Genomic DNA, 24,141 nt, shown 5'->3' on the forward strand with positions numbered 1-24,141 from the left:
TGAGAGTTTGGCCGGGTATAGTAACCTGGGCTGGCATTTGTGTTCTCTTAGTGTCTATATAACATCTGTCCAGGCTCTTCTGGCTTTCATGGTCTCTGGTGAAAAGTCTGGTGTAATTCTGATAGGCCTACTTTTATATGTTACTTGACCTTTCTCCCTTACTGCTTTTAATATTCTATCTTTATTTAGAGCATTTGTTGTTCTGATTATTATGTGTCGGGAGGAATTTCTTTTCTGGTCCAGTCTATTTGGAGTTCTGTAGGCTTCTTGTATGATCATGGGCATCTCTTTCTTTAGGATTGGGAAGTTTTCTTCTATTATTTTGTTGAAGATATTTGCTGGCCCTTTAAGTTGAAAATCTTCATTCTCATCAACTCCTATTATCCATAGGTTTGGTCTTCTCATTGTGTCCTGTATTTCCTGGATGTTTTGAGTTAGGATCCTTTTGCATTTTGTATTTTCTTTGATTGTTGTGCCGATGTTCTCTATGGAATCTTCTACACCTGAGATTCTCTCTTCCATCTCTTGTATTCTGTTGCTGATGCTCGAATCTATGGTTCCAGATTTCTTTCCTAGGGTTTCTATCTCCAGCGTTGCCTCACTTTGGGTTTTCTTTATTGTGTCTACTTCCCTTTTTAGGTCTAGTATGGTTTTGTTTATTTCCATCACCTGTTTGGATGTGTTTTCCTGTTTTTCTTTAAGGACTTCTACCTGTTTGGTTGTGTTTTCCTGTTTTTCTTTAAGGACCTGTAACTCTTTAGCAGTGTTCTCCTGTATTTCTTTAAGTGAGTTATGAAAGTTCTTCTTGATGTCCTCTACCATCATCATTAGATATGCTTTTAAATCTGGGTCTAGATTTTCGGTTGTGTTGGGGTGCCCAGGACTACGTGGGGTGGGAGTGCTGCGTTCTGATGATGGTGAGTGGTCTTGATTTCTGTTAGTAGGATTCTTACGTTTGCCTTTCGCCATCTGGTAATCTCTGAAGCTAGCTGTTAAAGTTGTCTCTGGTTAGAGCTTGTTCCTCAGGTAACTCTGTTAGTCTCTATCAGCAGACCTGGGAGGCTGGCTCTCTCCTTAGTTTCAGTGATCAGAGTATTCTCTGTAGGCAAGCTCTATTCTTGCAGGGAAGGTGCCCAGATATATGGTGTTCGAACCTGCCTCCTGGCAGAAGTTGTGTTCCACTCACCAGAAGTCTTAGGATCCCATGGGGAATCCTGTGTGGGTTCTTGCAGGTGTCCGGAGACGCCTCTGGCAAGGCACCCCAGTGCTCGAGTGGACCGAAAGGGATTTGCGCCCCAGCTCAGGCCGGGTTGTCTGCTTCTCTAGTTAATGCAGTCTCAGGTTCCATGCGATTGGATTGGAGCAGACGCTGTGTTCCACTCACCAGAGGTCTTAGGATCCCGTGGGGAATTCTGTGCGGGTCCTTGCGGGTGTCCGGAGACTCCTCTGGCAAGCCACCCCGGTGCTCGAGTGGACCGGAAGGGACTTGTGCCCCAGCTCTAATACTTAGTATTTTTAAGACAATTCACTAGACGTAGCTTCAAATTCACAGGTGTAGAATGAGGACGGTTGTTTTCCAGGATCTGCGAATCCTGCCAGAGAAATGGGATGTGTATGGTAAAACCCTTTGCTTACTCCCATGACCATCAGTCAACGTGTAGACAGGTCGTTAGAGCCACAACCCGCTGCTGAGATTGCACCCTCCTGTATCTGGAGATAGCAGTGCCGTAGATGTTCTGTTAATCTGAGCTGTAACCAGGTATCACAGGTATTTAATAGTGCAATACTGAGTTCTGCTACCAACTCTTGCACCCTGGGCACTGCACATTTTCAATGCACGCCTGAGTTATTTGAAGGGAGCACCAGATCCTTCTAGTTAGACAGCGTTCACAGCAGACACCAGCTACAAGCAGGGACCTTAATCTACCTGCTCTTCGGTATGACTTTGGCTATAACTTGGGGGTTTCCGTGAGCCTACTTCATGTTACTACCCAGAGCATGCAAGGCGGAGTCTCAGTCCTGTGGAGTCTAGCACATCATTCTTGAGTACGTCCATTTATCCACAAGCCCAGAAGCTCCTCTAAGACAGTGTCCTGAGGTTTCTGTTGTTCTGTCGCTATGTGCCTGCATCCTAAGTCACTGGAAATGTGACTTAGCTACAACTCCAGATCCAGCACCCCTCCCCAGGGGTTGGAGGTGAGGCTGAAAGTCTCGGCCTTCTAATCACATGGCACATCTCATTAGTACCCCACGGGATCAATTATGAACAGCACAAGCTATTCCTGTCCCCCAGGAAAGCCTAACGGTTTTGAACCAGAGGCTGAAACCAGAGACAAAGTCTGGAAATATGCTTTATTACATCACATGTATATAAATCCTGTCTTCTGACTGCTGCATAGCATTCACAATTCCTTTCCAGGCACATCTTTTATAAACATCAATTGTGCAATGTTGTGTGTGTGTGTGTGTGTGTGTGTTGTGTATGTGTGTGCATGCATGTGTGTGTGTGCATGCGTGGGTGTGGGTGTGGGTGCATGCGTGTCTTGCATGAATTGGGCAATGGGAAGAGAACTGCATTCACTGGGATACTTTGCCTTTCTTTGGTACTATTTGTTCCATTTCCTTCCACCCACTATCCAGCATGTCCCTTATTCTCCAGCCTGCACATTAGCAAAAGCTTGTCTCTTTAGCCAACCAATTGTTCCTGCTGCATCAATCAGGTGACAGAGTTGGTCTAATCAGTGGTCACAGCCTGCCACAATATAGCCGAGGATCCCTTACCTGAGCAGGGGACTGACTATAAGCAGGACAGAAGGACAGAAGCATAGGGAAAGACAGACACAGTTCTCAGGTGTTCATCTCAGGTAGCTTGTTAAGAAAGGCCCTGTAGCAGAAAAATGTGTTTAGGTTCCTGCTGAGCTGTCTCTTTGGCTCCTATAGATCATTCTTTTCTCCAGAGATCTAGCCCTCTCCCAACTCTGGGTTCAATCTTGTCCACTGTCCCTCAGTGCTAAAATACTGATTATCCTTTGCTTGGAGTTCAATATAAAATAAATCTTCGTGTCAATCTGCCCATACCTACTACCCACTTGTAGTAATTAGATTTTGAGTTTTTCTCTGGAAGCCCAGCCTTACCCTATAACTCAAATGCAGTAAGCACTTGATGATCTGCACAGCTCTGCATACCAAATAGGATCTGAGAGTGAGCTGGCTTTAACATTTTTTCTCTTTCCCTTCCCCAAATCTTATACTTTGACTCACACCAAAAATGATCACAGTCAGGACCATCATGACGATTATAATGAATGAAGTGACCAGATAGTTAAGGAATACAGGTACCAAGAAGTGTGAGATATAATACCTAACACTATGACATATAACACAGACATGTTATGTTTACTGAGCTGTTGAGCTGTGCATGCATGTGTGCACACACACACACACACACACACACACACACACACACACACACACAGAGGACATCTCTAATACAGAGCAGTGTGGGGATGTATTACATGGTAAGAGACAGTTGGTAGCATGGACATAAAGAAGAGAGGAGTCCCTGCTAGCATAACCAAGGTCGACTTCATGTGCCTGAGGAGCTATGAATCAGGTGTCAGGGTAGGGTTAGCTTTTGAAGAACATAAATCAGAGAGGAGAGCTTGGATTAAAAAGCCAGCAAAATATCAAAGCAAGAAAGGACAATGGATATGGAAACAAGAATGAGAGTTTAGACAAAGAAGATCTGGGAATAGGACAGGATGCAAGCTATTCTACTGTCAGTGTCCCTTTCACCACTGGGATAAGACAGCTGGCAAAGCAGCTTAAAAGGAAGAGAGATTTGTTCCTTTTTGGTGTGGTTTCAGAAGTTTTGGTCCATGGTCCTTGGCTTCCTTGATTCTAGAACCAAGATGAGACAAAACATCATGGTGGTAGGAGCCTGTGGAAGAGATTATTCACATCATGTAGGACAGGAGTGGGTGGGGGTCCAGAAACCAGGTAACCTTCGAAGATATTCCATGCCACCTTCCAATGCCCTACTTCGCTCAGCTAAGCCCAGCTCCCAAACTTTCTAACATCTCCCAAAATAGCACCACAGAGGGGGCCAAGTATTCAACACTGGTACCTACCTCTAGGGTATCCAATATTTAAACTGTGGCATCCATATGCCTAACAGCTACTTTAATTGAGAAGGACAGTTGTGTATTTTCAGAGGGGGAAAAAGCTAACATGGACAAAGCAAGCTATTATGAGATTGTTTAAAATTGGCTTCAAAATGGAATAGTACAGTAATTTCTTTTTTCTTAAGTTACTGAATTTTGTTGGATACTGAACATTCCTTGAATAAGTGACTAGGAATGTGTCAATAAAAGAGAAAAATCATTTTAAATAGCTGTTATGCTGGCTCTACAAACGAAAACAATGTCTATTAGACTCAGCTGTTTCCTTGTACATTCAAACAAAACAGCTCCTATGCTCTCTTTCTTTTCTCACAAAAGAAACTGGGCTCCCAGGGCTGTAGACAGCTGGCTAGCATCTTTCTGCCTACACCACATGCGTCCTGGGCTCTGCAGACTGTTACCAACACCAACATCTGGCTCTGCTAGCTTGCTTACTTTAAACAGAATTTCATTTTCCTGTTTCCAGAAACAGGAAATACCATGTGCTTTTCAGTGGAATTCGGGATTAAATATTTCTAAAAGCAACTGCTGTTTTTACAAGACATTTTAGAGTGATAGTTTATTTTACAGCTTTTTGCCCTTGGGAATTATTTCTATGGGAACTGTTGTGAAATTTCCAAGGCCCCTTGTTCTTCTATAAGACTGGTCTTGTGCTCTTATTTTCCCCTTGGGACATGGGTAAGAGTCCACTGAAGATCTGACTACCAACTACCAAGTAACACTTGCAGTGCCAGCTTTGTTACCTATTCAGAGCAGTAGGGTAGTTGTTACTGCTCATTGTTTCTTCAAACCCAGGGACCTTGTGCATGCTAAGCCAGCACTTGAACACTTTGCTGTACCCAGAATGGTAGGAACCACTGCCAAGTGTATGGATGTAGGAACTTCACTCAAGCAGAAGAGAGCCATACAAACAATGCATATCCTTTTCTTTCTAAAGCATAATTCAGACTACATGCTACTGCCCCTCCTTTCCCCCGACCCGCCATCTTTTGTGCTTTGTAGCAGGAGCTAGCTTGCACTGCAGAGATGGTACAGAACTGAGGGTGGAAGATACTGTTCACAGGAAAAGACCCAAAGGGTAGGGCTTAAGGAAGATATATAACAGGGTAAGAAAAACAGAAATGAATCATCCACTATACGTCCTTGTCTTATAACTAGAGTGCTCATTTACTGCATAAACCAGGCATGATGAACAAGAACATGCATGTGGTTTCAGCCCTTGGGAGATAGAAGCCAACTGATCCAGTGTTCACGGTCACCCTTGAATACATAGAGAGTTTCAGGCAATTCTGAAACCTACCTTCTGATTCTTGGCTTAGTATATTATACTAAAGTGATCGTTGCTGAATAGTGTGAAACTGAGCCTTCTCTGCACATTGGCTTTGCATTAAGCTTGCGTCCTTGACCCCAAGAGAGAAACATAAGGAATGTGTGAGGTAGGGTAGCTCAGGACAGTGGGAATACCCGTAACAGAAAGACAGTTTTGAAAAGGCTCTGTTTTCACCTTTGGAAAGCCTGTCTCTTGCTGTCATAAGTTTTCTTCTTCCAGTAGAAAGTATCAGATCCTTAAGCCCTGGCTTTTTCTCTGCAGGACAGCGTGAGATCACTAAGTGCCTTTAGCAGGAGGTTTTCTCCTCACCTCCCCTGAGCATCTTTCCACTACCTTCACCTGCTCTCGTCTGCCTACAGACACAATAAACTACCTTAGATCTTAACACTTGCATCCCTGGAACTCCACAGGTTTCCTATGCTAGGGCAAGACACTGAGCTTTTCACAAGTTTACAAAAGTTTCCTGGGAAACAGGACAGACTTGAGCCCAGTTAGGGATTCAGCTACGATCTTCAGTGACACTGTCTGCCACCTTATGTGATCCAACCATGCAAATGTGACAATCAGCTGTGTCAAAAATCTAGCACATTATATAGAGAATTTTCTAGCAAGCTTTCCACTGAGCAGTATCTGATTGCTTTGCTTCCAATTCTGTCTCAGCCTCTCCCATCACCCTGAGTTCTGCCAATTCCCTCATCTGAGTTGTCTCTGTATGGTAAGCAAGCCTGGAGATTCTTATGTCCAAGAAACCATTTGAGTGAAAAGGATCAAGAATGTAATTTAAGGGTGAAGAACTTTCCAACCAAGATTCCTTAGCTCAGTGATCGTCCTGTGATTCTTAGCAGAAATAGTTTAATTTAAAGGAAGGGATAGGAAATTTATTCTAGACAGAGCTTCTTGAAAGGAGAAAGAATAGATTGCTAGTGTCTGTAATTGAAAATCTCATGAGTGACATTTTTAGGGTCATTGGATGAAGAGATTCTCAAAGAGCAAGCTGTACTAGCCCATGAAGAATGCAAGTCTGAGAGAGAGAGAGAGAGAAAGAGTGAGAGAGAGAGAGACAAAGAGAGAAAGAGAGAATGTATCTGTTATTTTTACCGTAGAACAACAGCACCTAACAAGAAATAAATTCAAAATGCAGACATAGTCAATATTAAGATTCAATCAATGCTAGGACAATATTACGTTTCATCTTTTAAACATCAATAACAGTGGCTCAGAATGGCAGTGGAGCATACTAATTAATTTTTTATAAAATTGAGCCATAGATTACTTGAAGTCAATAAATGCTACACAGATAAATATTTTAGATGGAGTTGCTGGAGCCTTGGAAGCCTAGAAGAACTGGGTTTGTGATGACTAACTTCTTTGTCAACTTACAGGATTTAGAATCACCTAAGAGAAACCTCTCTATTTGGATCTACGACAAGCTTCTACAGAGCTTAAACCAAGGAAAAAAGAACTACTCTGGTGCACGTGGCTCCAGGTTAGAGTCCCAGAGTAAATATAAATGGAAAAAGAAAAGAAACAGAGAGGGGGGGGGGGGAGAAAAGAAAGCTGAATACCAGAACACGTCTCTCCTGTTTTCTGTCTCTGAGTGCAACATGATCAGCTAGCTGTCTTATGCCCTCTGCACCACGAGAGATCGTACCCTCAAACAACGATTTCTTAAATTGCTTTTGTCTGTTATTTTATTATAGCAACAAGAAAAGTATCAAACACCAGTTCTTTATTTAAAAGTCCCAACGTAATTTATTCTACTAGCTTCTTTTTTAAATTAAGATACTCTTACCAAAAAAAAAAAAAAAAAAACCAAACAAACAAAAACAAAAAACCAAAACTGTACCAGGGACTGGAGAGATGGCTTCATGGTTGAGAGTATATACTACTTTTTCAAAGGACCCAGGTTCAATTCCCAGCACCCACATCCAGCAACTCACAACTGCCTATGTTGTCAGATCTAGTGCTCTCTTTAGGGCTTCTCGGACAGCTACACGTGCACACATGATGCACATAAACTCACACAGCACACCCACATATTAAGGAATACAAATAAGTAAGTCATTAGAAAATACTCAACCAAATTGACTATGATGGAGCAGATCCCTCATTTTAAATGAATTCTTTTTTCTGAACTCATTTGTTTCTAACTTATAATCAAAAGAGAGTATATATACAGTTGAGACAGGTTAACCTCTGTAGAATAATATATAAACACACACTTGCTCCCAAAACTTCATACACAGGGAGTGCTATCTATGCATTAACTAATAAAAATCATCTTTGAAACACATGTGAGTTCTCATTGGACGATTGCAGATCCTGATATGAGCAATTTGGAAATGGAAATGAATCTCTAGTGTGTCGTTTGGTAAAGGGAGCTTGGGAAAGGGACTGAATCAGTGATTTCTCCTCCTTCACTCTTCCTGTGTGAAATGAGGATGGTAATTACGCTTGTCCCCCGAGAGTGTGAGTGTTGCCCTTCTAAATCCCTGGCAATCTTGTGCAGGTAGCTGCAGGACTCTGATGCTCTGGAAACCACTTTGTGCAGCCCTAATTCATGAAGCTGCAAAGTGGGGTGGAGACAAGAGAAATACTTCTTCCTTAGAAAAATGAAAGCCTTTCTAACTCAAAAAGTTCGCAATGTATTTTTCTTTGTTAGGGTTTTACTGCTGTGACCAAGGCAACTTTTATAAAGGACAACATTTAATTGGGGCTGACTCATGGGTTCAGAGTTTCAGTCCATTATCATCAAGGTGGGAACATGGCAGCATCCAGGCAGGCATGGTGCTGGAGGAGCTGAGAGTTCTACATCTTCATATGAAGGCTGCTAGCAGAATATTGGCTTCCAGGCAGTTAGAAGTAAGGTATTAAAGCCAGTGACACACCTAGTCCAGCAAGGCCACACTCCCTAATAATGCCACCACCTGGGCAGAGCATATTCAAACCATCACAGTCTCTCAAAATATGTGAAAAGTATTGCAGAGTTTTCTTTATAAGATTCCAGTCATTTGCTGTCACCTGAAGCATGCTTGCACCAGAGCCAGAGCATGGTGTACCTGCTCAGTGGGCATTCTCTTCTTGGTGATACTCTTTGACCTGATTGCATTAGCTGTGTGTGTGACATATGTGCATATACATGATCATGTGTGTGCATGAGCACACATGGAGAGCCCAGAGTTTGATAGTGGGTGCTTTCCTCAATTGCTCTGCACCTCATTTTTGAGTCAGGATCTTTCACTGAACCTGGACATCCCTGATTGGACTGGACGGCCTGGTCCCCAAGCCCCACTGATGGCTCCATCTCCACACCCCCAGATTTGAAAGCAGATGTGGCTTCTACATCTGGCTTTGTAAGTGGCCCCTTTCTAGGGATCCCAATCCAGGTCCTCTTGTGTGTGCAGCAAGCACTGCATCAACTAAGCCCCACAGAATGCATTTTTAAGATCAAAAAATAGATACAATAACTTCCTATATCTAATTTAGAAGATCATTGTGGGATTCAATGAGGTAAGTCATTGTGATGGTTAATCTTATCAGCTTTACAGGACTTGATGTGTCTTAGGGAACAATCCTGTAGGTGTGTCTGAAAGGTGTTCCCAGAGAGGCTTATCTGAGGAGGGAAGGCTCTCGCTGCCTGTGGGCCGTGCCATAGCATGGACTGCGATATTGGAATAAAAAGGACTAAGCACCTCTCATCCATCCCGACTGCCAATGCCATGTGACCGACTTCCTCACACTGCTGTCTTCTGCACCAAGATAGATTGGACCCTCAAAGCATGGCTCGAACCAAAGGCTTCATTCTCTGAGTTGCTGCTGTTGCCAAACATTTTGTCACAGCAATGAGAAAAGTCACTAGTACAGCCTGGTGGTGAAATCCAGACCTTTATAAGTTCTCGAACCAGCGAACCTCTCACCGTCCTCTGAAATCCAGCCAAGCTGGATCCTGCATCCTTATTCTCAAAGTACCTTTCCAAGCTGAAGACTGAGTCTAATATCTCCTACACATCCTCCTCTGCAACATATTAACATTCCTTTCTCCTTTACTCAACTCCCTACTCCCACCCCTTTGCTCCTAATGAGCCTTTTTTATGCAGCCAACTTCACACTACCTGAGTGAATGTGTGTATGTTTAATATCACTAGTGCCTGTTCTTCCCCGTTAGAGAAAACAAATGAACTTGTCAGACAAATAACTGTTTGGTTTAGAGTTCAGTGGACTTGGCTCAGAAGTCCTGAGTGTTACATCTGGACTGGTTATTTGTTTCCGCACTGTCTATCCCCAATTCCGGGTTGCTTGTTTAATAAGTTAAAATTCAAGGCCAACAAAACCCTTGTCAGATTTATCTGCAGCTTGTTCCAGGCAATATTCGAGCCCTTCCCACCCCACCCCACTCCCCCACACTCCCTCCCCCAGTGCCCAGTGGGTGAACCGGAACCATAGTGGATATGCCTTGGGAATTCCAAGTTAAAAGCATTTTCACCTGATTCTCAGGCAGACCCACACGCCAGGAGCTGCTCTGGGGTCTCTGTCCTCTAAGTGGCAAGGAAGGATTCGGGGTGTGGGAGGCTTGCAGCACTGGCATAGTCTTGGATCCTATTGGAATAGGGATTCCCCATCCTCCAGACCTTCTGAATGTGCGTAGGCAAGTGTTGTATTACCAAACAACCAGCGCATTCTCTTGGGGAGCTTTGGGCAAGGCTATTTACAACCTACATACCTGGGCCCCAGCTCTCAGAGTCTCCTGTGTTTACTTTGGAGTCCAGCCAGGACAAAGGGCTCCTACAAGCTCCTCAAGTTCTTACTGTGCATCAGATCAAAGTGAAAGGTGTCCTGCAAATTGCAGTCCTTGAAGGTTAAGCAATCCTCTGGGTTAAACTTGACCTTTGCAGGCTGTCCTGGGACCCTAAGGCAGTTCCCCATAGACTGCTTCCTAAGGGACAATGGGCTAAGGAGACAACCTCAGTCACAGAGCTTTTGGTCGCCAGCCCTGATTTTGCGAAGCTCCAGCTCCTTGCCCTGCAGCTGGCAGCCACATTAGCCTCGCTGCAACCCCCCGACCCCGCCCCACCCTTCTCGCTCCGCCCAACCCCGCCCGTTGGCTCCGCCCCCGTGACGTGCCGCAGCAGTCGCGAACATGCGCACTGAGTCCCGCGCGCTGCTCCGCCTCGGCGCTGTCATTCTCCGCGGCGCGGCGGCCAGTGCGGACTGCGGTTCCCGCCCGGCGCGCGGGTGCTGTGACTGCTCCTCCGGGGCGGACTGGTGACTCTGCAGCGCTCTGGAGCCTCTCGTGCGGGGACTCCGTGGTGTCGCATTCCCTCAGAGAGGGAGACACGCACCCGGAGCTCTGAGCTCAGCTCTCAAGGGCTGGCGGCCACGACGGCGTTTGCTCGGGTCCCCGGTGCAGTCCGAGTCTCTGCGGCCGCCCGGTGCGCCCGGGAGAGCGCACCTCCCCCGGCACGGCGGAACCGAGGCGACGAGGATCAGGCAGGTCCTGCGCCCGCTACCACTGCCCACCGCGGGCCAGCCCGGCTGCGAGCGGCGGAGTTGCTGCGCTTTTTAGCGCTCTGAAGCCCCAGAAGACCTCTGCGAACCAGTAAGTTGACTGTAGTTTCTGAAGTTTCGGGCAGCGTGGGAAGGACAGGTTCGTTTTATTCCTGTGGTTCCAGGCCGAGGTTTTACCTCCCGTTAGCGGGGCTGCGGCTGGAGGAAGGCGTACTGGACTGCAAAGGATGGGGCATGGCATTCGAAGACTCAAGGCTGGAGTCCAGGGCTGGCTCCTGCCTCTCCCGAATGTGCCAGTTGGAAATGTGCTAGGGGAGACAGGTGCTCCGAGGGCATTTGGCCCGCCGCTAAATTGCACATTCTGAGCTCCTTGATTTTGCGCCGCGTGGGGTCAGGGACGTCAGCCACCTCCATCCTAGGAAGCTCTGCCTACATCCCCTCCATCCCCTCGGAGGACTGGCACAGAGATGAGAAGCTGAGACAGTGCTGCTCAGGCCTGCAGGCTTTCTGCGCATCCCACTTCACTCTTCCCTTAGGCAGAAGTTGCCAACCTCCCATAATTGGAGCCTAGTCCTTTAGGGAAAAACAACTTATGTGTCAAATGAGTGTTTTGTGCTCCAAGGCATAGAAAATGAGAAAAGTGCTCTATGCGTTTTAACTCATATGCTTTAAGAATGTGGGCAAGTCTCAAAGAAACAGGATTCTGAGGATGGCTGAGTTGTCCTGCATCTCTTATGTAAGCCTCCTGGCTGGGTACCTTTGCATCTGCAGGGGCTGCATCTGGGCCTCTACTCACTCCATTTGTTTCAAGTCCAGCTTGAGCCGTATTTAATAAAAATGTTGACATGATATAGTGGTTCATAGTCAGAAACAGGGCAGTCTTTAAATTAGACTGTCTTCTCCTAATAGGGAGCATGGGAGGAAGAACTTGGTGTATTTTTTTCAAGGCAGTTCAAGGAATTAGATACATAAATCATGCTTTAAAATACCAATACAGAGAGCATGCACAGAACCCTCTTTAGAACACATCCCCTTTTGTTTTAGGAAAAGTGGAGATTGTTCATACCAGACAATTGTTGAGTCTGAAAGTGAAGTGCACTGATGGCCTTAATTATCTTAATAAACAAAGAGCATGATTTATAGGTAGCTACAGTGGCCTACTTTGAAGGGTAGAAATCTTTAACCTTTCGTTCTCAGCTGCCCCTAGAGATTCCTTTTAAGCAGAGCAATGGATTAATGCCATTGATGTTTAATATTTGAGTTGATTAAATTTGTAAAAGGAATTCTTTGAAATACCATACAGCCCTGCTGTGTGACTGATAGGCAGTGACTGTTATAAAGAAAGATAATATTTAGAGTACCAGCTTTGCATTAACCAAGTAGCTCATATTGCAGCTGCCCTGTGATACACATGTATCCATAGATGGAAAGAAATATGCACAGAGAAAAATACATACATGAATATGGATTTGAAATAAAAGCTCAGGGATGTGAGTCAATATGAGATTTATTTAGGTGACCTTTAGAAAGAGGCATGTATGGGTTAAAGTGCTTCAGTGGATATAACAAGATGAACTAACTAGTTATAGGCACCTGGTTTAAGCATAGCTTTTATTTTAAGGATTCTAAGAAAAAAGAAAGATTATTTTAACGTTGAAAAGCTAGTTATCACATTGTAGTTTATAGGAGCATTAAGTGCTGACCCCTAGAAGAAATTTTGTCCAAGTGTGGGCTTTCAAGAGACCAGGCTGTTGGCACCATTGCTGGCTTTGAATCTGAGCAAGTTACCGGAATTCTGTGCCCGGCGTCTCCATCTGTAAAATAAGTGGGTGTAATTGCAGTACCTTCCTTGTTGGGTGGTGCAAGGCTTAAGTGGAATCCTGATGAGAAGGTATTGAGCTGGCGTCAAGTATAGTAGGCTGACTTTGGGGAAAAAATTTCATGCTGTGAAAGGAAATTTGTCTTGGGATAAGCTGTAGACATTAAACAGCTGTTGCTGGAGGTCAATAGAAGCAGTGCACATGTGTAATAGGAGAGAGGATATAAACACCCTGGCCACATGTTAATATTCGATTTACTGTCTCCAGCAGTGCCTCCCTGAAGGCCTTCTATGGAGATGGCTTTGTCTTGATGTTAGAGAGAAAGAAACTGAGGCCGAGGGAGATCAAGTAGTAGAAATTAGAGCTGGCATCTTAAACATGCCTGTTGGAATCTGTGTTCTTTGACCCTGCTGCCTCAACTTGCAAGCAATGTGGGTGGGTTATCCTTTCTTCACAGGAAGTTTATGTTTAAAGTTTCAAGTATGCAAAGTGCTAAATAGCACTCCTACTTCGAGACTGGAAACTATTATCATCAACCTCTTTGTTATTAGATGCCAGGCCCTGGTTGCAAACCTCGTTTAGTGCTGTTGTGAGAAAGATAGGGTGTTTTTGCCTTCAGCTGAAACTGGATTCTGTTACTTCTTTCTTCCCTGTTTATAAATTTATAGAACCAAAGAGAAAAGTTGGGTAACTTGATACTTTGTATTGGTGGTTGATGCTTGCTATTCTGCCTCCCTGCAGCCTGTGTCTTTGCTGTCTGTGGTCCACATGGACACAAGTAGCAATAATCAGCCAGCATTGTCTCTGAGCATAGCCCAGTGTCCAAGGGAGAACTCCACTCAGGCAGAGAGATGGGGCCTTGTGCTTATCTTGAACTCATTGTTCTGAAGTGGAAATCATTTATCCATCACAGCCATGGGCACACTTCCTTTAGTCTTAGGTTTAAAGCCATAGGAAGCAGTTGTTGGGAGATTCTATACGAGCTATTTTGGTTTAAAATCTCCATGGACTGTTGAGTTTCTCTTCTGAGTTCTAGGGTGTGGGGTGATTGAGTGGCTGGTACTTTGTGGCTTTCTTAGGTTCATCTACATGCCATGGTATCTGTCTTTGGTCTTTATCTTTTAGATACTAAAATCAATTTCTATAGAAAGCTCCTAGGCAGCTGACTCCCCCAGGTGAGTGAATGTTTACTGAAACCCTCCTAGCTAATATCCTTACCACTAAAAGTACTCTAAGATGGATGCTCACTGACCTGGCTGATGTTCTGGGTCCCCCGCCCCCTCTGTGTGTGTGTGTGTGTGTGTGTGCCGTGTATCTGTCTCTCCAAAGCTGCTCAACAGTGAGTTTCCAGTAGTGAGCTTCTGAGAGCCTTTGGAGGCACAAAGCCACAACTGCAATATGCCAAAAAGAACTCCTGCCACCAACCGAGTTCTCTCTTCCTTTTCAAACAATACATACATGCTTTGCCTCAGTAGCTATATTCCAACTGTTCCCTGTTCTGGATTTTCTGATCAAATGTCTCCCTGGAACATGGCTATAACTAGAGCTAACCCTGTGAAAATAATTTCCATATGGATGTTTTATTTCCTATTTGTGTTGTTATAGTGGATTTTCTGTTGTCACTTTTAAATCTACAAGAAATCCTTTCCCCCTCAAAACACACACATCCGTTTTCTTTTGCTCTCAGAAGACTGATGTACAACTACAGACATCCTACTCTTCATTCACCCAATCTTATATGATTTCTGAAGCTAAGCAGGCTTGGGCCTGCTTAGTCCATGGATGGGAGAAAGCTCAGGCATATAATCTGCACATTAATTTTAATATGGATAGAAGTGAGTAAAGAACGTTTACTCTTCCTTAATCGCATTACTCCTTTGGATTTTTCACTTTTTATCTGAGGAGCTGGGACTTGATTTTGACCCTTCCTCATTCAGTGTATGGGCTGACTTGGAAGTTACACACTTACAGTTATACAGACAGGGGCAGGATGCTGCAGAGCTCAGGGGCTTGGGGTAGATTTGAGAGAAGACAGCCTTGAGCATGATTTATCTGATCACTTTTCTAGTCCCTACTGGTCATGCTTTCTGATAAGAGCTCTTATCGTAATATTCAGCTGGGAGCTGTGTGTTGGCTGTTTATGGCAACATTACTACAGTGTTTCCCTCCACCCTGACACCAGTCTTTTGGGTAGTTCCCGTACTGTAGTGCTTTTGCAGACGTAGAAACGGGCCTAGAAAGGAAATGCATCCAAGATTACATGAGTAAGTTTTGCAAGAAAAAGTAGAGCTCAGAACTTTTCGATATTCCTTACAGAATATCCCCCTGCCTCTGGTTTTTCAGCTATTGTAGTAAGTTCTGTAGTAGAGATGGACAGTCTCAGGCTCTGCAGACCTTCCCGTCCACAGCTTGGATTGGCTAAATAAGAAGTACCATCTCAGTATTTTTGTCAAGGTAGAAGCTTAAGCTTAATTTATGTTAGAAATCAAAAACCACATTTCACTTTGTGAGAAAGAAGGAGCGAAAGCCACGTGTTACTCTGTAAGTAAGAAGTTTGAGTGCTTCCGGAAGGGTGGTGAGGCAAACTTGCTTCATTTGTGCTTTGAGTCTGAGGTTTGCATCATTGTCCTCGAACAAAGGAGAAGTAGAAAGGCCTAAGATTTTTCTCAAATGATTTTTTAAAGTTTATTTAAATCTAAAAATGTCAAAGTTACAACAGCAGCAGTAGTTATTTGTGGTATGACTGTGTGTTTTTTTAAATGCACCCACATATCTAACAAGTAGGGATCAGAACAAATGCATTGCATGCAAGCTCCCATGTCTGTGGTGTAGCCTTCCTGACTCCAGTCCGGATAAAAAGCAGAGACTCTAAAGCCATACTGTTAGATTCTCAAACCCTTCTGTGAGATAATACCTCTGCAGGGGAAGGGGGAGGAAGAGGGGGAGGGGGAGGAGGAAGGGGAGGGGGAAAGCAGAGAGACAGACTCACTGCCTGGAGACCAAGCCCTCTGCCTGCCGCTGAGCTATATCTTCAGCCCCATTTCCCCTCTCGATTTCACATTGGAACCAACATCATTTCGGGTGTAATTGAAAAGTTAGTCAATCATCGTAACATTCAGGCATAGGCTGGATAGCGCCTCTGTTCCTATGCTAGACTGTAAGACTGGATGAGTTTTAAACCAGCGAGTGATTAAAAACTTATTTTAAAACTCTGCTTTCTCCTTTCTAAATATAGACTGCCAGGGGACAGGAAATTCGACCTGACCATGGCCTTTATTAAAGCACAGAGCATTTGAGCCCCTGTGCACTTTATGGCATGTACTTTAACGTTGCTGGCAACCCTTCGTAAGCCTCCAGCTGGCCCAACCTAATATATCACCTCCACTCTTTATCTGCAAGGGATGAGCTTCCCCTGTCTTCCTCAAAGGACCAAAGGTGTGAGTGTGTCAGCTCTTGTCACCTGTCCTCCTGCATAGTCGGCCTACGTGCTTAGGCCTCTCTGAATGTACTCCTCATGCATCTGGTCCGTCACTGTTGGCCGCTTCGCCCACTCCAGTCCTTTACCCTGACGTGTACCCGTGCCTCGCTGTCCCAGCTGTGTGGGGTGGGAAATGATCCTGAAGCAGCACAGGCTGTAAGTCAGGGCGGGAAAGCCGCACAGCACAGCGCAGTGACTTACTGTTAAAGAGAGGGCCAGCTGCTAACATAGCCTGTCCTCAGCACCTGGCAACCGTACTGAGTAGCCTTATTATTTCATGTGTGACGTCTAAAAAGAGCTGTGTGCCTCTGATTCACACTTAACCAGCCGCCAGCAGCTTGGCTGTGCATGCATCAAGTTTGGTGAAAGTGATTGATACTCATTTGGATTTTTCAGATATGTATTTTAGGAGATAAGCTGTTCGGGATAAGTCGCTCCATACAATTGTCAAAGAAAAGACTCAATAAAAATAAATGAAAAATACAGGAATTAAAAAAAAAAAAAGAATGTGGCTTTCCTTCAGGAGATGGTACTTGGTCTGGGTCCGTGGTTCGGGGGTTGGGGCAGATGGATGACATTACTGAGCTGGGTAGTGAAGTGAAGTGTCTTGGTGGCCAGACTTGGTCCTGGGGTGAGAGTGAGTTCTGGGGTTGGATTCGGGGCCTCTCGAATCTGAAGCGCCTGAGCTGTATCCCAGGGTTCTGCTCGCTTTTTATTTTGAGACCGATTTGCTTGGGCTGGCCTTGAATTCAGTCTGCAGCCCGAGTAATCCCCTTGCCTTAACCACAGTAGCTGGGGTGACCATCCAGTACTGCCAGGCCTGGCCTAGGCTGTCGGTTTAGAATGTTCAACCTGGTGCATCGACAAAACAAGTGAACTAGGAGACCGAAAAGGGAAGCCATTAAAGTCTGAGTTCAGACTGGTAAGGGTATAGGCGCTGAGGGCAGGGGGCGGGGGTAGAAGCAAGGAGGTGGCAGGGACGCTGAAGAGCCTCCCCAGATGACCTCGCTCAGATCACTGAAGAGATAAAAGTTCCATTGGTGATGACAGTGAGCACAGAGGGTGGAGCGTTCCACAGGGGAAGGTGACAAGCTGTGGATTTATGCAGTGTGAGGCACCAGAGGGACATCAGAGCCTAGAGATTCTATGCAAGCTGCCAGCTTAAAATTCAAGGCAACCACTGAGGTGCAGATGGAGACTTATCATCCATTTGCAGCTTATTAAGGTATCGAGTCCACTGAGATATCTTGGATATAGTATGACTCTCACCTGTGTGTATAAAACGGCCTCACCGTGCTCTAGATAACAGAGTACATGAAATGGTTGTTGAGGCTGCTGGTCAACCTGAGAGAACGTGTAGAATAAAAAATAAAGTCAAGGCCAGGGTGGCACACAGAAAGATAAAGGAGATGGGATAGAAAGCTAACTGAGAGAAATTTTTGACAAAAAAAAAAAAAAAAGAAAGAAATGACAGAAGCCAGAGGCAGAGCAGGGTGAGGCGCTTGGCTGAGTGTGAGCCGGGGACACAGAAGTGAAACCGGAGGTGCCACAGGGCAGAATGCTGTTCCTTCACTTGTGTCTGCACCGGAGATGGGGCGATTGCCTGGTGGCTTTCAGTTCCCCTCCATCAGTATAAGACTCTGGATGGTAGGTAGGATGCCGTTCAGGAATGAAGTACGATCCTGAACTCAGTCTACTAATGGAGTATGGACATCATGTTGTTTTCTTTTCCTTTAATTTTCCCCATCATGATCAGAGGAGTGCAGGCACTGGCAGAGTGGGAAGGATGGGAAACACGCCTTCTTAACGCATAAAGTGCTTGATCCTCCGTGCAAGCAGGAGTGCGTGGATGGGACGTGAACAGCAGCACAGTCCAAGTTCACAAACAACTACGCTTTCACATGGTGTGCTGTCATTAGAAAGGTGGCACTGTGTGCCAGTACTTGCAAGACTCGTGACGTGTCTAGCCCATTGGACTGTCTGAGGTGTTCTGTATATAGCATGCCATGATTTTCATTTGTTTTATATTGTAGACAATGTGGAGTATTTATTAGCCATGGAGATAGTTTCTGTGCTTCCATTCCTGTCCGTACTCACATGCTTCGCCCTTTAGTTTTTACCTGACGGTAAAGCTCCTCCCTGTCCCAGTTACTTTTTTAATGTTGTGACTAAATATCTGACAAGAACAGCATCAGATGTTTTTTTAGAAGACTAAGAAGTAATGAGTGTGTCACCATAGAGATGCCATGGATACAGAGGGTGGCTGGTCACATTGCATGTGCAGTCAGGAAGCAAGAAGAGAACAGGAAATGGAACTGAGCTATAAAGCCCCAAAGCCCTCCCTCCGTGACAGCTGGGGACCCAGGACTCACATATGTGAGCCTATCAACCAGTGGTTCTCAACCTTCCTAATTCTGTGATCCTTTAATACAGTCTTCATATTGTGGTGACTCTAACTATAAAGTTATTTCATTGCTACTTCATAACTGGAATTTTGCTACTGCTATGAATCATAGTGTAAGTTTGTTTTCAAGTGGTACTAGGCGACTCCTGTGGAAGGGTCCTGCAACACCCACCTCCCCACCCCCCCAAAAGAGAGTTGTGCCTCACAGGTTGAGAACTGCTGCTAGAGCAGAACATTTTGCATTTAAGCCATTACAGTATGTTACAGAAACTGGTAACTTGAAATAGAGGCCAGAGGAGAGGCCCAGCTGCTAAATGATTCAGGTCGTCAGACCCCAACTCCGATGTTCTGGCTTCACATTGTGGGTCCAGATGATTCTAAGATGCTTTTGTATCATTTGCAACGAAAGGTAAACTTGGAGGAGGATGGAATCCTTCCGTCTCTTTTAAAGTTAATTTGCAAAAAAAAAAAAAAAAAGTTGATTCCCTTAAAGCATCAACACTAGAAACTGTTGCTGACTACAATTCCTCCATGTAATGGGCCAAAGGTGATTTATGCAAATACATTTAGTTAAGCTGGGGAATGGGGTTTCATCTATAAACCAAGCTTTTTTTCTGTTATTGGTGCTGACTTTTTAAAAAGCTTCTATCCATAAAGCCTCGAGGCCTAATATTTTAAACTGAAATTCTTGTACTTAAATTTGTTCTTTGTGGGAATATATTCCTTAATAATTGCAGTTTCTGCTGTGTGTGAGGGCCATTCTGCATGTGCATTTTGTGCTACAAGTATATCAGACAAAACCCAGCCAAGTTAGGTTTAAACTATTGGTTTCCCTTAATAATGTTCTTGACTGCTTTGGTCATATGAACCAATAGGCATATTTTGGCTTGTGGAAGCAGCTGTTATGTTACCAATATAAGGCTGAAGTCTTACACGGGCATTGTCTTCTTACCTAAGTGCTACAAGATGATGCAGTATAACTCTAAAGATGCCTGTTCCACAACTTGTATTTTGGCTCTGAACAGTCCAAAATTTCCTTAATATTGTCATCAAATCATATATAGATACATACATATGTGCAGTAATGCTTGACTTAGTTGTGAAATGGATATGTACTCTCATAACTATTGAAAAAGTTTATAACGTTGCATTTTTATCTCACACACACACACAGTGTATCCTAAGGTCTGCTAGCTGGCAATTTGCAGATGAAAGCACTTCCTAGCAAGTAGCAAAGGCTGTTGCCAGTGCTGTCCCCAGATGTCAGAGTCAGTTCTCATGGGCCAGTTTTACACTCTAGCTTCAGTAGGAAAATCTAAAGGGGCTGACTGTGTCTTCAGTGGATGGCTCTTTTTCTCTTTTAATTCATTGGATGGCAATTATTTTTTTAATAATGAGACATTTGTAAATTCTAAAATGTTAATAAAAATGTAAGGCAACTATCTTAGTCTGGTAATTATTGTCCCACACAGTAGTGTACCAGCCTTAATCCATTGCAGTGAGAAATTACAATATAGGCACATGAAAATCTAAGTAACAATGTAGAGCATTATGGTACTTTAAATATGATTTTATTGTACTTTATAATATGTCGAATGAAGATTAATTTGTTCTTTTCATGCCTGATGGGTTCCAATTTTATCCCAATGCAAATATTGTAAAAGAGAAAGCGGTTAGGCTTCTGTTCTTCAGGTGACTCACACTACCGTACTGTATCTCATCCACATACATGAACAGTCAAGCTGGCTTTCCTACTGATATTTCATTATAGCATGTACTACGAGTTTCCACTTCCTAAAAAAGAGTAGCTACATTTCTTCTAAGTCCTGTTGGATTTCAGTCATACATTTTTATGTTCTTTATACTCGACGTGATAGAACATGTCTAAATTGGTGATCTAATTTGAATACTATAATTATATGCACAGTTGAGTTTGAGTACAGTGTTTTTGCATAATGTGATGGTCTCTCTTAGTGAATTTAGGAATTCCATGGTTCCAGTTTCAGAGTCCTAAATCTATATACGCCTGTGGAGGGGTTCACATGACAGAATGCAAATACTTTAAGCCTATTTGAGTTTTAGAAATTAACATATAAACTATCTACAATAGCTTTTTTATGTATAAGAAAGTAACAAGAAATACAGAATTAATTAAGAACTAGGCTGGTGTCACATGAGGTGACTAAATTTTGCCATCAGGGTTAAAACTCATACTTTGTTTTGCTAAAATGATAAATAAAGATATATTTAAGCAAAGTGATAGCATGAATTCTCATAAATAATTGTACATACTTAATAGGGTTAATATCTTTCTTTGACTTTACTGTATTGATCATGTTGGCCAAAATGCACATCTTGAGCTCAAATATTAGCTTTGTGTAATGTTCAATGACTAAAGTTGAGTGGCACACTCCTGTAATCCCAGTGCTCTGGAAGCAGAGGGATTGAACTCGCAATGCGAGTTCAAACCTAGCCTGGTCTACGCAGTTTCAGGACAGCCTTGAGACCTTGTCTTAAAAAACAAACAAACATAAAACAACACACACACAAGACAGAGACAGAGAGAGAGAGAGAAAGAAAGGAGAGAGAGAGAGAGAGAGAGAGAGAGAGAGAGAGAGAGAGAGAGAGAACGAACGGGGGCAGGAAGGAGAGAGAGCATAAAAATTTAATGCCTCTAAAGTGGCATTGGAACCGAATGCTTTTAGAATCTTGTTAAAACAATTCAGCATCATCCAGACTGAGATGTTAGGAGTGGGGCTGCCAGACACGGCAGCCAGTGAGACCACAGCAGTACACAGTGTATCACCCTTGCTCCTAAAGCTAACTGTCCCTCCCTCCACAGTTCATAACCTTGCCAACCAGATGAGTCATTTGCTAATAGTAGCATGTCAAAACCTGAATTATCATGCATCTTTTCTTTTAATAAATATTCAATAGCATTTTCAAAGCAGTTAGATACAATTCCTAATAACCAAAGCCATGCTGGCTGCGGTGTGCATGCTGCTCAGACTGCTCATGGCCACAGGGCATTTGGCATTTAGACCCTTTTCTATGTATTTTCAAGAGCTCCACAATCCCTGGGCTGGAATAATCCTTTTACTTCTCCACAGTTACATGGAGAATAAAGAGACTTTCTCATCTTTTTTTCACATACGATGCCGATGTCTGTATTCAGAGAACCCCCGTTCATTGTGTTCTCTGTCTACAGTGATACCCGTCTTTAACAAGTAAGAGTCTTCATGTTCCCTACTGTTCAGGAACAGGTAGCTCTTACTGTCTTCTCACTTCAGGGCTGTTCATCTGAAATGTTAAGAGAGGAGGGTGCTGTTGACATAGCAAAATGTTGCTCTATGAGTTGAGGATAAAATCTTTCGCATCCTATTGGAGGTGTACTCCTGTGTGCCGTAGTCTGTGCTAACTGAGCAGTGTGCTCTGGCGTTAGGAACGCACAGAGCGGGACGACTCCTGTCACGCTGGAGCTGCTTAGTTCCCAGAGGAGCCCTGAGCCTGTCACAGGGAGTCTCCAGGCTCTCTACTGTCCCTGCCACTGTCCCTGCAGCCATGACCTGGCCCTTCTGTATCTCACTTGTCTTTCTCTGTGCTTCACCTTAAAAAAAAAAAAAATCGTCCAAACATTTCATTTGGAATTCTAATTTTTACCAGTAAAAATGTAATTTGTCATCTTTTCTTCAAAGTCAGTATCACTTTTTCATTGCTCATATTTACATACTGTAAGCAGATTTGGATATGTTCATTAAAGTGAAGACATACAGCCAGGAAGATATGCCTGTGTGCAGTGCAGTCGTGTTTTAGAGTAGACCATGTGCCTGCTTTTCGGCTTGTCTCTGATATCCTGAACTCTTCGCCTAGTGAATCGATCCAATAAAATCATGTAGAAATCACCGAGCTGAGGTCAAGCAAGTGCCTGTATCATTTGGGGGAACATCAAAAGAATCAACACTGGGAACCCTGCCTGTCTGGAGGCGGTGCAAAGGCCACCTCTCCCAATGCCAGTGTAGCTCAGCTGTTACATGGGCCATGACAGCGCTCATCTTACCACCCAGAGGTGGAGGCCCAGGAAAGCTGTGACCTTGAGGCCAGCCTGGTCTACATAGCAAGTTTCAGACCAGGCAAGGCTACACAGTGAGACAAACAAAAGCCGGCTTTTACAAAGGCAGTGCAGTGCTCCCGCTAGAGAAAGGCAGTGCAGTGCTCCCGCTAAAGAAAGGCAGTGCAGTGCTCCCGCTAAAGAAAGGCAGTGCAGTGCTCCCGCTAAAGATAGGCAGTGCAGTGCTCCCGCTAAAGAAAGGCAGTACAGTGCTCCCGCTAAAGAAAGGCAGTGCGACTCATGGATTGCTAATTTCTAGAAATTGTAGTCACTTCTGTACCAAAGTGAATCAATATTTATATTTAGCTGCATAAAGGAAAACCCTAAAGCAGTTCAAGTGAAGTTTTGGAGCAAATTCACGTAGAAAATAAGGAATCCAGTTTTCAGAAATGTTTACATTTCAGCCTTATGAAGTTTTGTGAGAACCCAAGGGTACTCACTTTCATTTATCATCTCCTTGTCCCCTCATCCCCTCTGCCATATCCACATTTTAGATGGCCAAGCCACAATGTTAGCTTTCTATCAGACTTGATACAGGGCCAAGTCAGCTCTTTGGGTTAGTGAATGAAGGCCGGGTTTGGATACAATATGGCCAGCCAGGCTGTGGTTTGTGGTTCCAACTCTTTGTGACAAGCCTGGATTGTAGCCATGCTCAGACTATACCCCGGTGGCACCCAGTTTGGTTCTGCTGCCTTCAGATCAAGATGTAGAACTCTCAGCTCCTTCTCCAGTACCCTGTCTGCCTGCACGCTGCTATGCTTCCAACCTTGATGATAATAAACTAAACCTCTGAAGCTGTAAGCCATATGATAATGGACTAAACCTCTTTTTGTTTCTTTTTTTTTATTAGATATTTTCTTTGTTTCTTTGTTTATGTTTCAAATGTTATCCCCTTTCCTAGTTTCCCCTCTGAAAACCCCCATCCTTTCCTCCCTCCCCCTGCTCACCAATGCAACCACTCCTGCTTCCTGGCTCTGGCATTCCCCTGTACTGGGGCATAGAACCTTCACAGGACCAAGAGCCTCTCCTCCCATTGATGACTGACTAAGCCATCCTCTGCTGCATGTGCAGCTAAAGCCGTGAGTCCCACCATGTGTTTTCTTTGGTTAGTGGTTTAGTCCCAGGGAGCTCTGGGGGTACTGGTTAGTTCATATTGTTCCTCTGCAAACCTCTTCAGCTATTTGGGTACTTTCTCTAGCTCCTTTATTGGGGACCCTGTGCTCCATCCAATGGATGGCTGTGAGCATCCACTTCTGTATTTGTCAGGCACCTGCAGAGCCTCTCAAGAGACAACTATATCAGGCTCCTGTCAGCA

At 44.1% G+C, this 24,141-nt stretch overlaps 1 protein-coding gene across 3 annotated transcripts in view; it reads left to right on the forward strand.

The window, feature by feature from the left end:
- The first annotated feature begins 10,711 nt into the window (after positions 1-10,711).
- The window catches only part of Pag1 (phosphoprotein membrane anchor with glycosphingolipid microdomains 1), a 150,476-nt gene continuing 137,046 nt past the window's right edge, over positions 10,712-24,141 (forward strand). For all 3 annotated transcript variants that reach the window (XM_021158325.3, XM_029475223.2, XM_085836026.1), the window contains exon 1: positions 10,712-11,107. The gene's annotated coding sequence lies outside the window, so the exon portion shown is untranslated. The remainder of the gene's footprint in view (positions 11,108-24,141) is intronic.

Source organism: Mus caroli, unplaced genomic scaffold, assembly GCF_978045245.1.
Source record: "Mus caroli unplaced genomic scaffold, Mus_caroli_1 scaffold_3, whole genome shotgun sequence".
In the NCBI taxonomy this organism is placed as follows: Eukaryota; Metazoa; Chordata; class Mammalia; order Rodentia; family Muridae; genus Mus; species Mus caroli.